The following is a 16,767-nucleotide window of genomic DNA, read 5'->3' as shown; positions in this document are numbered from 1 at the left end:
ATGGGTAGTAACATTTAATTCACATTTATTTACTGTATTTTTTGAATTTGCTGTAGTCTGCTGTAAAACAACAGCAGTAGTGCTACTGTAGGTGAATAAAATTGTTTGTTCATGTTATAGAAGCATAGAAATGAAATGGAAAAATAAAATATCTCTAAAAATTAAACTATTTCATTTTATAGAAATATTTTACATTTTCTTTATTATGCTTTTAGCAGTGGAGGTAATTTAAAAATGTGAATTGCTTTTCAGCAGTGTAAATAACTTATTATGTTCACACTCAGGGGAAGGAAAATTTTGGGAGTCACATTTTGAGGGACAGTGGCAACAAAAGGGTTACGGGTTGCAAAGTTAAACATTTGGTAGACCTTGCAACTATCATTTATTTGAGCTTCCTGCTTACCTCGAAGAGTCTTGACACAAGACTCACAGACACACATAGAAATATAAATAGAACAAAACCCTCTTAACCTCACTACAGTTTACAAAGGTTTACAATATTTATATTGCATTAATTAATCCTGGGTCGCTTCCAGCAACCCCAGAAGTCCGCCCACCTTTAAAAGCCCCGGTGTATACAACAAACTCCCTTTTACAACTTGCATCAGAAGACGCCGGTAAGATGACACATACGCTAGTGAATGACTGTATTAACTTTAAGTTAAATAAACAGATGTCAGGTTAACAAAGAACTGATTGTCGTGTGGTTATTGTAACTAAGAAACATTTAGTGAGATAAGATGTAATGATGAACAATGTATAAAGATGATTAACAGATTGGGGAAGTAATGGAGTCAGCGTTGCATGCATGCCTATCACCGTAGTTTCAGCTGTTAAATACGTGCACTAGAAAACCACGTGATAACAGTAGGACTATGGAAATGAATGGAGTAACTGATAAATCTAAACACAATACAAGGTAACAAAACAAACACGTGTCACACACACTAGCATATCACAATGAGAGTATTTTAAAGTCAGTGTTCAGACGTAGGAGGTACAAGTAGCGCATCGCTAAGGTGACGGTCGCAATGCGCCCTGTCACACACTCCCATATCATTTGTGGTCCATGCATAAGTCTTTGAAAACAATCGTGGCTGTTTTTCAAGCAGGTTTGTATCACAACAATGTTGGTGGTACGTCTAAATGAACAATGGGCAACCTACATCCATCTTGCTAGCACCCAAATCTCTGTGCTGATCTCCCTGCTGGATGGCAAGTCATCTGGTGGATTCTTCCTGTCACGAGGGCTTTTGCTCAAATTACGTATAGGGCTTCCGCATGAGGACACTAAGAGTATGGAAGCGGAACAAGAGGGAGAGTTGTTTTATTGTACCCACTAGCAGTAAAGTTTATTTGTCTGTAGCCATAAAATTGCATTAGGTTATCAACGTTTTGAGCGAAAAAGAAAACCACAGCTTAAGTCCCTGGTAAGGCAACAGCTTGATTGTGTGATATGTATGAAGTGCTCGCTATTGTCATCTGTCATGCAGGTTTGCAGGATGTTCACAGTCTGCGAGTGGCCATAATGAGTTGTGACTTTGAGCTTTTTAATTAACCTTTTTGGCCAATTTTCAACCAGTTTGTGCAATAACATTTGGTGTTCTCAGGCATTGTGCAAATTATGGTCTACCCTCCTGCTGTCCAGAAGACCGTGATCATGGCAACAGCTTGATGGTCTAAATTTACTTGCACTTTAATCTGTAGTTCAGCAGATGGTTTTTTCCACAGCCAGTAGTTTTAGAAGCCTGGGTAGCTCAGTCGGTAGAGCATCAGACTTTTAATCTGAGGGTCCAGGGTTCAAGACCCTGTTCGGGCGTATGGTTACACGTTTTGCTAGATGAATTGTCCGTTTGACGTACCTGAAATTTTGACACTGTCATGTCATGTGTGTTCCATGCGCAAGTCTCTAAAAAGAATTGCACCTGTTTTTCAAGCAGGTTTGTATCATAACAATGTTGCTGGTAAGTCTAAATGAACAATGGGCAACCTACATCCATCTTGCTAGCACCCACATCTCTGTACTCATCTCCCTGCTTGGATAGTATGTCCAAGGACATACCACATATGTTCTATAACCCTTTTCATTGGTTTGCTACCACTCTTAAATAATTCCTTTCATTGTATCAATCTCAGAAATAACCAAATAATGTCAAATTCCATTCATGTGCTAGTGCCAGTATTCAACCACCTGTCCCTGTATTTTCAGCATCAGTTGTGTTTTTTTTTTTTAAAAAAAACAGCCCCGTGTGAGGGTTGAACTCACGACCTTCAGATTATGAGACTGATGCACTGCCTACTGCGCCAACAAGGCTATGAAAGGAGTGGCAATGGTTGGGAAAATTTCAGAAAAACTAACAATTTGGTCTTTAATCTCAATAATAACATTGTTTGAGGAGACCTATGTAATCACACAAAGGCTAAGTTCGATTCTATTGTCAGCATTATTTGTGTTTTTTTGGTTTGCAAATCTCTCGGAAGTCTTCTTATTGAGAACATAGTCCCCCTTTTTACCCCCCCATTGATTTTATAACACCTGCCCCATGTGAGGGTTGAACTCACGACCTTCAGATTATGAGACTGACGCGCTGCCCACTGCGCCAATGAGGCTAAGTAAACTGTTGCAATGGTTGGGGAAATTTAGGAAAAACTACCAATCTGGTCGTCAATCTCAATAAAAACAATGTTGGGGAACAATAGTCTGTAAGGGGGGAGAAGGAAAAGAGGAAAAAGGAGGAAATGAGAGAAAAGATGAGAAAGATACTAAATTACACACAAAGTGTAAAAGTTTTATAGTTTCTATTAAGTCAGACTTTAATTTAATTGCTGAAATTGGAATGTTTCTGGGAAATAAGGGAAGTTTAACGTAGATTCAAAGGTCACAGGTTCGATCCCCACCTAGCACCAGATCTTAGGTTCAACACTGATGCGGCAGCAGGCTGGGTAGCTGGGGTAGACACAAAGGCAGCAGCAGGCTGGCTGGATGAAGCAACACACTGGCCTGGAACAGATGCTGATGTTATCAGGTTCACAACTGTTGGGTCTAGATCCTGGTCCTCAAAGCCTTCATCTTCCTGCTCCTCCCCAATGTTGATATCCTCCAACAGCTCATCTGTCTTCTCAGAGTCTGGGTTCATGTCCTGAATGGGTTGGCCTGTCTGATTATACAAGTAGTCAACACCAATAAGCTCTCCTGGGAGGTGGACAAAAATAATATAGAGAGATCTTATAAGGATGAATGAGCACAAATACATAAATAAACAATAATATGTAAATGCAGAGTTAATGAATGGTGAATAACATGCCTGCTGCTTAACATACGGTGTATTGGGGCGGAGGCTGGAAAAACGGAACATACTTCCGACCAAGCACCTTCAGACTATCGGTGTGACCTACTGGACCAGGTCTCCAGAGTAGCTGAGGAGATGCGAGGGTTTGGTGGTTAGAGACTGTGCAGCCCGGTCCTGGTTCCACCTGCTCAGGCCTTCTAGCAGAAACAGCTGAAAGTTTAGGCTGTTGGCCTTTGTTCCTGCAATTAAAGTTGTACTGTGTTAACATTTGGCATTCCCTCATTACTGAGAAGGATATTAAACTAGGGTGACCAGACGTCCCCGGTTTCTGGGGACAGTCCCCGATTTTGGCTACCTGTCCCCGGCTGGATCTGTCCCGGAAATGTCCCCGGTTTTCACTGTGACTGACAAACCCGAAATCTGAATGAAAGAAAAAACTGACAAAACGTAGCCGATAGTCGCACACCCAACACACGCAGGCTCCAGGCAGCCAGAGCCAGCGGTGCTCAGAGATGTTTTAGAAGCCGTGTTTTACGATGCTAAAATCACTGATTATTTACATGGAGTCTGGTGCGTTTAGCGAACGCAATTTCGCGGACTTTTATGTTTTAAAAAGGATCTTAATCTTTAACAGAAAGGTCGACCTCCTTAGAAATCCTTCCCATAATGTTGTCAGACACTTAGAATATTAATCTGAGTCTGTTAGCAGCTAAACAAGCACTTTTATGAACGTAAATACAAGCTGGACAATTATCCTATTAACTTACATTGCAGCGATCTCGTTTAATATGCATCAATGTCAAAGGAAAATATGTCCTCAGTAGTTTTTATTGTATCTGATTCTCAAGGAACTGTTGCAGAAACAAGCCTTGAGCAGTAAAGCAAAAGCTGTCAGTAGTTCAGTAAACATTACAACATTATGAAATATTGAGACTTTCTATCTTGAAATATTAGGACTTTCTATCTTGAAAGATTAGGACTATAAGGACTTTCTATTTTGAAATATTAAGACTTTCTATCTTGAAATATTAGGACTTTTTATCTTGAAATATTAGGACTTTTTATCTTGAAATATTAGGACTTTTATCTTGAAGTATAAGGATGGACTTTTATCTTGAAATATTAGGACTTTCTATCTTGAGGTGTAGTGGAGTGGAGTAGAGGAAGTAGTAGCAGGGGGGGGGGGGGGTCTAGGATCATACTGGGGGGGGGGGGGGGGCTCCCCTAATAAGAACAGCTCTAGGTCTAGTGTCCCCGTTTTAAGTTTTACAAAAATAAAAACATTACTTGTTTTGGAGGTAAATACGCTTCTGAGCTGAAAATGTCCCCGGATTTTGTCTGAGAAATCTGGTCACCTTATATTAAGCACTATATTATAATATAATGTAATATAAATTTTTCATTAAATAGTAGTGCTGGGAACCATTTCAAGGGATAATTTGGATTGCACTGGACCAGCAGAGGGTCCAGCACCAGTTAAAGCAGCAGGGTCAGCAGCAGTTGACGGAGCTGGGCCAGCTGCAGCAGCAGGTGTGGCTGTCTGCACATTAGTTTTCTAATACAAATATCAAAGAAATCAACAGCCACAGATAGAAGTCAATTTTAACAACATACATTATGGTTGCATCTTTAGTAAATTTCTAGTATCCCAATTAACTTTACCTTCTTAGTGTAAAATCTACATGTGCAGACCTGTGCTCACCAAAAAGAGACATCTGCCCCCGCTGCTGGAGTGGACACTTCTCTATCTGTAATTAACCGAACTGTACTAAAATGGCCTCCACAGTCACCAGATCTCAACCCAATAGAGCTTCTTTGGGATGTGGTGGAACGTGAGCTTCGTGCCCTGGATGTGCATCCCACAAATCTCCATCAACTGCAAGATGCTATCCTATCAATATGGGCCAACATTTCTATGAAGAATCAGGTCAAACACAGTATTAGTATGGTGTTCCTAATAATCCTATAGGTGTTTGAATGTGAGTGTCGAGTATTGTTATTGTTGGATTCAGGTCCAAATTTTGACATTTTTGTGCAATGCAAAGGTGCATAACAGATTGCTTTCTACATACCTGGAGTGATGCAAAGCAGGGGTGGCCAACTAGTCAAAGAACAGCAAGAGACTTGGTATTTAAGAATAGAAACTGACTATGTGACAGATGTGTAATCTGTCATGTCCTGCCTTCTGAAACTCTAGCCAGACGCCATTCCTCGCCTAAAACAATATGAGTCATTCCAGTGAGTGAAGAGGAAAACTCACATCTACAAAGATAAACGTGATAGATGTGACTCCCTGATGGTCTAGTGGCTAGGATTTGGTGCTCTCACTGCCGCAGCCTGGGTTCAATTCCCGGTCAGGGAATGGTTAAGACTTAACAGATACAGGTGTAACATTTGAAAGACTAAGTTTTTGGTTGATTTATATTTGTCAAATTCTTCCTCATTAGTTTAACGCTAGAACCCCAACATTTTAAAGAGTACCATTTCTTTAAATCAGACCCCCGACAGCGGATGTATCCTTTTGTCATCATTGAGGGGTCATAAACACTTCATCTGCCTCTATGTCAATAACAATTCTTTTCATTTTTTCAAACAGTAACTTGTAATGGAAAACTAAATTTAACCAATGATTTTCATATTAATTATTCATGATAAGATCTCCAATGCCTCTCAGAGTATATGACTTCTGAATCTGTCCTCAGTGTCTTCTCCTTGTAGAAGACAACTGAATTTGCTATGACTTTGCATTTGTCCTCCAAGGACAAATGGCCTAAAGTCTGACAGAAACAGTTTTGTGTTTATCATAGCAGGTCCCAGGTCGAGACCATGGCCTATCCAAGAGACAAGATGTTCTTTTTCAGCTAAGATAGAACGACCGGTCAAGACACTTGACACAAGGAGGGCAGATTCAGAAATACTTAATGGAACTAACTGTCTGCCTGAGGTCCACTGATTGTTATGTTTGAGATTAAACTTTTTTCCAAACAAGGGTTTTTCTCCTCTGGGGGCACTGGATATAATGAAGTGTATCACTGATTGTATTCACACAGAACTGTTGTCACTCTGTAACTTTGTGCATTGTGAAGGCTGTTCTTGTCATTTAGATTTTTCTCTGCAGAAAACAATTAAACTTTCACCGGAGACTAAACTTTGATTCAGTTTGCAGCCTTCAGTCTTTTTTCTATATACAGAGTCTTAATTCCAGCAAATTCCTCCCTGCTGTAACAAGAAACTTCTACTACAGTTTGGCGTCACAAACAGGATTTCAAGGAGGAATCAGAAAGGGACTCCACCGGTGACTGATGAGGGCATGCATCCAGGGATCTGATGATCACCTGCCTCTAAACCTCGCCAAACATCTTGAGAGACAGAGGGTCAGAAAGCTCCCCTGATTCCACTCTGAAATCCAAACAACAAGGAAGCAATTTCAAACAGCGGGGTAAGTTAAAGTTTTAATTCTGTTGGATAAATGATTTAAATTGGACATTGAGACGATTTGTGAGACAAATATTGACTGTGATTTAACTGAGAGATTAGGAGAAAGTATCTTTTGTTTTTTGAAACTTTGGGTTGTGTACAAAACAGGAGAAAAGAGAAGGTATTTTTTTTTCCAATTCTTTTGGTCACACTTGGCACTATTTCACAACTTTTGTCTTAAAGGGGTGATAGAATGCAAAACCGATTTTACCTTGTCATATGTGAATACCGACAGTTTGGTGGGTAAATAGGACATACATAAAAGCTTGAAATCCATTGACATGCCTTTCCTCTGAAAATCCCACATTTTGAAACTGCCGCTGAAAACGGGCGAATCCCAACAAAGCCAAAAGATGACGTCAGGATTTTAGAACCATTAGCTTTGTCACGCCCATGGCCGTATTAGGAGAACGGTCCAGCCCCAACATTTACACACAGGCCACTGACCTGAGACCAGCTCCTAATGCAGCTAGCGTTAGGTCAGTTAGCGTTAGATGTCCGACTGAGAACGCTGCTCCTGTACTCTGACGGGATTTACTAAGAAGAAAGTTTGGAATATTTCCCAGGATATTGACAATGAACCAGGGTGGTAAATGCAGAGTTCCAGGCTGTACAGGGAACGGAGACACTTCTCATAGCTAGTCTTCCCAAGGAAGCAAACACTCAACGGGCATGGCTGCTGTTTATAAGGAGATCCCAGGGAACTTTTCCCCCAAAGACAGTTTTCAAAACTTTGGACAATTTAAAGCAGGATTTGCTAAGCTGCTGTTGCTGTTCCGACTGTCCGGTCATCCCAACATCAAGCTGTAAGTATGATTTCGTCGCTAACAGTAACATTAGCAATGCTAACGTAGCCTGTAGCTAGCATAGGCTGAATGTGTGTTGATCAACTGTAATGGCAAAGGGGCTAACGTTTCATTTTCCTAACTGTTCCATTCGAATAAATACCCTGTGATGTCATGTAGCTCCATCTATAGTTCACCATGCATGTTTGTCCACTTTGTCAGGTTCATTTTTATTGTATTTCAGCAAGAAAGCTAACTGCAGCTGAGTAGAATCCTGATAGTTTGGTTGCGAGCTAGCGCTAAGCTGTAACGTTACTCAGCTAGCTAGCTAGCTATAGCATCCCGTTTGCTTCGACAACAGAACTGGAAACGTTATCATTTCATATGATATCTAGTCAATCTCGTGAAAACAGTGTGTATATAGACTGCAGTGTATTGATTTGCAGTTTTTTTTTTATTTCAGAGTAACGCTACATCACAAGAAGAACAAGACACGAAAGATGCAGCTTGCTAAACAAATGGGGGACACAACTGTCTCATAAGACATCAAGACCTCACATATCATACAAGGTAACCTTTCTACTTATTCTTACAAAACCAGACGTTTTATGGTGTTTGTGTAGCATTGTGACTGGGTAGCATTTAGCAGAGCAGTGTTATCTAACAATGTTACCATGATGAGTGAGGGACTTTTATCAAATATGTGAGCCTTTCACAACACATTAGTGAACTATTTATAGTAGGAATAGAACTATTCATCTGGATTATCACTGATCTCAATCAATTGCATTTCCTTTTGTGGGGGAGGCTGGTGAAAATAATTTGGACAATAGGCAGGAATGTGTTTGTATACAACAGGTATGACTGAATGCTAGACTGTGTGTTGAAGATGCCTTTTGCAGGTATGAACACGCCCTATGAACTTTGTCATTCAACAAAACAAGTCTTTAGAAAAGGCAAATGTGAATGGGGGACAAATTGTCTGCAGAAACTGGTTTTGTTCATTGAATAAGTGAGACACAAGCAATGTTCGAGAGACATCAAGCCTAATGGCCGGCCATATAAATGCAAATCATTTCAGTTTTAAGCTGGTCTAACTGTAAGACACTTGTAACAACACTGGTAAGAGTCCAGCTTTGGCACAGCTTAGAGGTATAGCAACTGCTTTTGCTGTGAGTTAACTGGAGTATTTTGCTTGGTGTGTGTAAAAGGTAATACAGTTATGTTAAAAAAATTATGTTTTTTGTTTAAGGTTGTATCTTGCAGCCACAACGGAAGACAGCCAAGGGGAAACTAATGTACAGACGTCTGTTCCCAAAGGCCAACAGGGGAGGTTACACCGTCAAAGAAGTGAAGACAGAGCCAAAAGTTTGTAAGTTTAAATATTTTTTGTATTACAAACAAAAAATAAAAATTGCATCTTATAGGCACTCAAAATAACTTTTCACACTCTGCAAACAACAAATCTGAATGTGCAATGGTATAGGTGCTAAAAATGACTTTTCACACACAACAGGCTATGTCTTAGACCTGATGCAAGGCCTCCTTCCTTATCTGGAAGCAGTCCGGCAGATTCCTGTGCACCAGGACCTGTGTGCTCAGCTCGACAGACACCCAACCCGACATACTGCCCTGAAGCATCCAGAAACTCCCTCCACGCAGCACGACACAAGAGGGGATCACGGCACGGACCCTTCTACCAAGAAAACCCAGCACCAGCTCACAAAAGTCCTATAAGCCATGTGTCTGCATTGCCTACAAAGAGAACAGGGTGTAGTGGACAATCACATTTTTTATTTTTTAGATTTAAGAGTAATGATGATTGTTTTGAAACAAAATAAAGTTTTTAATTTTGTTGTCTTGATAATACTGTGTTTTTGTAATAATGCTGAATCAATAATCAATGGGTACTGTTATAAACATTTTATTTATATACTTGAACTGCTAACAGGGGTATCACATTGGCCTCACCTTTCCATCCATCTGATTCTCAACTGGCCATGGTCAACTCTGTAAATATTCATTGCATTTTGCAAAGAATATATATTGAGGCACGGATGAAGGCCAGGATGGTGAGCCATACAGGTTATCTCTTCAGGAATCGAGGTCATTCTTTTCATGACCTGTAAAAACAAACATAATGAGATTGTTGTTATTTCATAATGTTGAATGAGCAGAAAGCATAAAGTAGCTTGAGTTAATGTATCTCTAGTTTTATTTAACTGAAGTATTTATTGGCAAAATATATTTTCTCTCTCCTGGGGCATGTGTGTACAGTTTCCACAAGTACACCTGCCAAGGTAAGATACTACATTAGATTACTACATGTTAAGAAGGTAATAATCTCATAGATGATCTAATCTGCATGATATTAGTTCCAAGATAACATTAGACGTAGCATACAAACTGAACAGAAAAAGGCTCCTGTGCAGCTAAATGGACGTCCTGTTGTAAGATAACATTACTACTACGTGGTAAAGAATGTACGTAACTCATAATCACAATCAATCCCTATTCAGCAGGAGAGTATACGGTAACAAATGTTACAATGTGACTACGAGACTTTCGTTGTGAGCAGCTCTATGAACTAGCCACTAACTTTTCTGCCAACTGGACATCTTGACTGAAATTGCAAGGTTACAAGTTGTAAAATATTTGTCCATGTGCAAATTAATAAGTTATGTTGCTTACAATACTAAAACGGGGCTAATACAAAGTTATTCTTAGGCTACAACACTGAAGTGGGAGCATTACACTAGTGTGACAACAAACCTCTAATGTTGAAAAAGCAAGTAAATGCTAAATGACTAAACTTACCAGTCTGAAGAAGTCATTTCCAATTTACTGGCAGGTTGCTCCTCGATATCAGATCCTTCCTCTGATTCAGGCTCAAACAGATACGGTAACCATGCTATCGCCACCTTGGATGTTTTAGTCATGTTTGTGTGCCGCAGCAAAGCTCGTTGCACACCAACCAATCAGCGCGCAGCTTATTTAAATATTCATGAGCAGACCATATAAGGCAGAAAAGCTCTCGTTTGAAGCCAGGTCAATTTAGCAGGGTGGTGTGAGGGCCAAAAGAACAGCAAAATCAACATTTTCAGTCCAACAAATGTTACATACCCTATCAGGAGACCTCAAAGAACAGCGTGATATACTCCATACAACCATTCTATCACCCCTTTAAACCTAAAACACAGATTTACTTTTACGAATGTAAAAGAACTGAATAAGCACAGATAAGCAGTCATTGCCTATGTGGAAATCATTGTCCATGTAATTTTCCCATCACATTCCTCACTTTTGATTACAACCTTAATCATCATACATTTGAAAATTACCAAAAGCATACATGCAATCAAAAGAAAAGGAAAACACTTTTCTGTGAGGGATTTAAGCCTCTGGGCACAAGCTACCACTACATCTAGTCTAAAAGAAAGATGAGGAGTCAAATGGATTCTATGAATCAGGAACTACTCAAAGTCGGAAGCTGAGTCCGAGTTGCAACCGTCCTCATGGTAAGAGGGCAAATGAAACAATTCAGGACCATCATCTTTGAGTTGTAAGGCTTGATACTGAACTTTCTCAAGAGTAAACAAAGAAAATAATCATTCATATTAATGGGATAATACAACAAATACTTCAAAACAGAAACAGATGACAGAGATTACTGGAATCACAATATTCCCCATCCAAGCCTTCCACCCCTCCCCAAATATCCAAGCGCCCCAATCCCCCCCCGAATAAGTGTGAGGGACATCTTGAGCCCTAAGACTAGTGGCGAGGTGATTTAGCTGATGGACGGTGTCAGTGAGGTTACCTTCAATGTCTGGGATTAATGTGCAGCATTGATCACCTAATACATGACAGAGCCCCCCCCTGAGCTGCTAACAGTAAATCTAGACCCATCTGGTGCTGAAGTAACATGTTACGCATAGCTCACAAGGCTTTAGGAAAATCGCTGAACCCCGCAAACATGACGGCGGTCGGATTTTCCAAACTTTCATGTATCTTATCTATATCATGTGCGTTATTAACTAAACCCTACCACGGAAGAATTCCTGAAACAAATTTGCTACTGTAACTCATCATTTTACATTAAGCTCTTAAAGTAGAGTGCAGTCAGTGCACAAATAGTTATTTAGGTTTACCACGAGTGGTTTTATGGGTGAAGCCCATTTCTGTGAGTGGGGAAACAATTAATCATTAATCAACATTAATCATTGATCCCTACATCGCGTGTAAATTTGCTGATTGAACCCAGTCATACGTTGGAATATGAATGCGTTGTCTTTGTCAGAAGAAAGAACCCATTATTTTGCACAATGTTAATCATTTGAGTTGATTTTGTCATTTTCGGACTGAAAGTAATCGCACGGTTACAACAGAAAGGTGGTTGATGTATTAGCCATTACCATGAAGTCTGTTGTCCTAAGGTTATTGCTTTGTTTATATTTCTCATACTTCGGTTTCCAATACTGTCTAGACGAGAAAGGTGAAGAGCGCTCTACTCATTTTACCCCTTTATTTAACGAGTGAAAACTGAGTGTGCGTGTTTACCGTGCATCAGTAGTAACATTAATGGGAGAAGAAGTGGTGTTAGAATAAATGATGTCAGATTTATCTCTATCATATCTGTCTAACAACAAAAATGCTACCCCCACAGACACAGACAGAAAACAGAGAACAAGAATACATTTGTGTCATACACCATGTCTTTCTCTTCCTGTGTTCTTCCATCATCACAGCGGACACTGCGCCCTTCAGGAAAGTGCTGTGTGTGTGTGTGGGTGGCTGGGCGATGCAGTACCGGGCTGTAGATCAGGCGGTCTTGCTTCTGGTGCCGTGGATTTCTTCTGGTGTCAGAGGTTCGTCCAATAGCACGTGACACACCGTCGGAGTCAGTCTTTACCACTGCCTCGTTTCTGTTCTGTGTGTGTTGCAATGTTGGTGACACAGAACGCCTCATGTCAGGTCACGGATTTCCGGGCGTCTGGCAGGACTGGCTTGTCCTCTGGTCCTGGAACCCTCTTGCAGTGTGATGCGTGGATCCACGGAGCCCTCTCAGCAACCTTCACTGCTGTGGGTGACCAGAAGAACCTGGAAGGGACCTTGCCAGCGTTTGGATTGCCAGTTTTTTCTCCTGAAGTTTCTTACGACCACGAAATCTCCAGGCTGCAGCGTGTGGAGCGGTCCTCCAGCTGGGTGGGGCAGGGCAGCAGAAACCTGGACTCTTATGTCAGAGAGAGCAGAAGACAGTTGTACACACTACTCTAACATATCATGCTCACATAGAGCTGATGAGGGAAGGGGTGCTCTAGAAGCTTCTAACCCCCACACTGGGTGGTCTGCCGAAGAGAATTTCAAAAGGACTGAGGTTACTGCGCGTTCTTACCCTCATTCGCATGTACATAGTTTTGTTCTTAACGTGCCGTTATCACTTGACAACCGACTTGATATTCCCCATCTGGGAATGATTTCTGTATTAGAATTTTTGCTAACACTGAAGCAGTTTGTTTTGAAGCGGGAAACACCTCCACCCATTTTGATCAACATCACCAAACAAAACTTTTTCACCTGTGACGGTGTGAAATCAACAAAATCCATCATGATATGTTCAAATGCCCGCTTTACAAAATTTTCCTTTTCTGCAAATGTTGTGAAGGCCTTTGTGTACCATGTTGTTGTTAACAATAACAGCACTTGCTCTTTTTACACATGGTCCCATGGGCCCATGTGTCAACTTTGCAAAATGTGTGAAAAAATGGTGTGGAAGGCAAGGTGTTGAATCCGGCCCCTGCCAGACATCCTCTTTAAAGGTGCACTCTGCCCTTTTCCACTGTATTCTGTAAAACAAAAAACAAAAAGTCAAACTTCTCTGACTGCAGCTGGTTAAATATGAATAATTTCTAGTTTCTTCTATCCTCTGTGATAGTAAACTGAATATCTTTGGACAAAGTCCTATTATTATAGAAGGTAGCTCACATTAAGCTATTTAGCGTTAAGTTTTTTTCCTTACAATATCCTTTAATAATCTGACTTTGGGTTATATTTTTTGGCAGTTTTTACTGGTTATGAGGATCAATATAAGAGAGAAATTTGGTAATCATTGATTATTTTTTTGGAACATTAAACCAAGCTTTTTCACGTTAAGCGTTTTAGAAAGTCCCTTTCAACATGTCAAAAGTTCAGGGTGGACGATAATAGTTTTCATATTGAATTTCGGAATTTAAAAAACAGACGCAGTTTACCCTGCGACAGCTTTCTGACACCTGTTTCCACCCAACGTCAAAGACGACCTGCAAACCAAATTCTGACATAGTCTTCTTTGAATAACACCACGGTCATCTGTGCAGAGGTGGGTAGTAACGAGTTACATTTACTCAGCTACATTTACTTGAGTAAGATTTTTGGCTACTCTACCCACCTCTGCATCTGGAGGAGCGATCCATAACCTGAGCTGGGAACGGCTGCATGTGTTACCGATGATAATAATTAGCAGCATACAGTCCCCAGAGCGTACTCTGGATCCTAAAGACTGACACAAGACCCGGTTCTGTCCGTCTGTCTCCTTCATATCTACAAAGTTAGTCATTCTTACCGTTTTCATCACAAAGTGTTTTCCCCAGAAGACACAGACCCAGCAGACCCAGAAGAAGCTTCATAGTAGTTGGTTAATGATGATAAAACATAAGGAGCTCTAACAAATCACTGCACACACTTTACTTTCACTTAGCCTACCTTCTATCTGTCACTCCCAATGACAGCACCATGGCTGTAGGAGGATGAGCACGCGGAGCTCTGTCGCCATCTTGTGTCGTATTCCTGGAGTTACACACGTTTAATGCTCACGTGTCTTGTGGACGGATAAAGACTTCAAAGATGAATGTCCAGGGTCTGATGGATTGGTTTAAAAGAAACAATGACCTCTGTTCATCAAATGTCCCAAAAAAAAATTAACTATTAAACTGCTCGTTGTTAATCCGTGCATCATTCAATTGAACTTTATTTATATAGATTATATATATATTAAATCACAACAACAGTTTTCTCATTGCGCTTTCCATAAAGCGCAGGTCTAGACCAGGACTCTGGGATGTTATTTATCTCCCAGGTCTTTCATAAGGAGCAGGTCTAGACCGGACTCTGGGATGTTATTTATCTCCCAGGTCTTTCCATAAAGAGCAGGTCTAGACTGGACTCTGGGATGTTATTCATCTCCCAGGTCTTTCATAAAGAGCAGGTCTAGACCAGACTCTGGGATGTTATTTATCTCCCAGGTCTTTCCATAAAGAGCAGGTCTAGACCAGGACTCTGGGATGTTATTTATCTCCCAGGTCTTTCCATAAAGAGCAGGTCTAGACCGGACTCTGGGATGTTATTTATCTCCCGCGTCTTTCCATAAAGAGCAGGTCTAGACCAGGACTCTGGGATGTTATTTACAGAAACCCAACAGTTCACTAAGAGCAAGCACTAGGACACAGAGGCAAGGAGACACTTCCTTTAAGAGACAGAAACGGTTGGGGGGGTGGGGGTGAGAGAGAGAGAGAGAGAGAGAGAGATCAAAATCCATAGAATAGCTTATTATGGACAAGTTATGGAAGAACCATTTCCTTCTTTTCACGTCCAACATCCAGCTAAAAAAAGTTGATATGCAGAATAATATCTGTGTGTTTAAAAAGTTAATAATGCTCAAAATCCTTAGAATAGCTTTTAATTTCATAATATCAAAGCATTGGGAACACTGCACATTCAATCACAAATCAAAACATGACCAGAAGTGATGAAGATTATAACTTTACAGAAAGGGAAAAAAATGAATATTAGGCTGTTCAAAAATAGCAGTATTTGCATTTTCACATTTACTAACCAAAACATTTACAGTATGAACTGAAAAATGTCTCGAGGTTTTTGCTTCACTTTGATTCATTGCACTAATATTTAGCTGCATAACCATATTTCTGACGTTTTCTTCAAGGCTTTGAATAGTATAATTTGAATACATTTACATTTAAACAGAGGTGGGTAGTAACGAGTTACATTTACTCCGTTACATTTACTTGAGTAAGTTTTTGAAAAAATTGTACTTCTAGGAGTAGTTTTAAATCACTATACTTTTACTTTTACTTGAGTAGATTAGTGAAAAATAAACTGTACTCTTACTCCGCTACATCAGGCTCCAATGAGCTCGTTACTCGTTACTACGCGTCATTGTTTTTACCCCCGCGTACGTCTCATTGTAATGTTTTATTTTGACAGAGAGAGAGAGTCTTCCGCTGAAGGCTCTACCACGTGACTGTGTTCCACCAATCAAACGGCGTTGTGCAGTCACGTGACCATACTCGATCTCAGCGGCGGGACCATAGACTGTATATATCTATGTGCGGGACGTGTTACCTTACAGTCGTAGCAAAACAAAGAATCAACCGTCGCCAAGGCAACACAGACGAGGAGGACCCCCCCCCCCCCCCCCCGGCCTCATAGTGAAAGCATGGTTACCTTTTAGTTAAAGTGTGAAACAGCAGCTACGTTATGCAGCGTTTAGTGTCGCAGGGCTGCCAACTCTCACGCATTGGCCGTGAGACACACGCATTTGACTGGTTTCACACGCTCACACGCCACACTCCCGATTTCTCACGCTGAAGTGTCAACCCGGTCGGTCAAATTTCTGAAAGATGAGTTTATCTATAGATCTACCTGTTGAACCACTTCTGATCGACTAGTTGTGCTTTCAGAGACTGTGAGGGGGTTCAAGAGCGCTCCCTGTCTGTGAAAGTTTTGAATTGTCGCAAACTGAGAATTTGTTTTTTTACGATCCATCCCATTTCCCCGGCTCCAGGTATGAGCTCTGAGTATCACAGACCCGTCCGTCGCTTCGTGTCCTCTCGCTCTGTAACAGAGGTGAGCAGCGCGGCTGGTAGCGTAGCAACTTCAGTTCATGTTAGTGGACTCGCTCTGGGGGGGGCAGTGACGCGTTGCATCCGTGTTGTCCCCCGATAATGCGCAGCGTACAGCCGCCTATAAACTTTGTCAGAGACCAGAGACCCAAATGGGCCTCTGTGTCTGTCAGACGGTCTGAATGAGATCCACCATATCAGCGGAGCAATAACACGCACAGCACACTATTTTACAACTCTCCTAATCTCGGACAACAGAGATGGAGGAGTTATATTTTGAATGTGCACAAAGTTGTAAACATGAGCAGGAATCTGATG

The 16,767-nt window shown here is 40.9% G+C and overlaps 2 non-coding genes across 2 annotated transcripts; one reads left to right on the top strand and one right to left on the bottom strand.

The window, feature by feature from the left end:
• Positions 1 to 1,746: 1,746 nt before the first annotated feature.
• trnak-uuu (transfer RNA lysine (anticodon UUU)) lies at positions 1,747 to 1,819 on the top strand. The gene has a single exon. It is a non-coding gene; the product is annotated as a tRNA-Lys (tRNA).
• A 718-nt stretch (positions 1,820 to 2,537) lies between these two features.
• Positions 2,538 to 2,610, bottom strand: trnam-cau (transfer RNA methionine (anticodon CAU)). The gene has a single exon. It is a non-coding gene; the product is annotated as a tRNA-Met (tRNA).
• Between the last annotated feature and the right edge of the window lie 14,157 nt (positions 2,611 to 16,767).

The sequence above is a fragment of the Etheostoma spectabile genome, unplaced genomic scaffold (assembly GCF_008692095.1).
Source record: "Etheostoma spectabile isolate EspeVRDwgs_2016 unplaced genomic scaffold, UIUC_Espe_1.0 scaffold00018427, whole genome shotgun sequence".
NCBI classification, from domain to species: Eukaryota; Metazoa; Chordata; class Actinopteri; order Perciformes; family Percidae; genus Etheostoma; species Etheostoma spectabile.
Note: the sequence above shows the minus strand (reverse complement) of the source record. Positions and strands in the feature narration are given on the sequence as shown.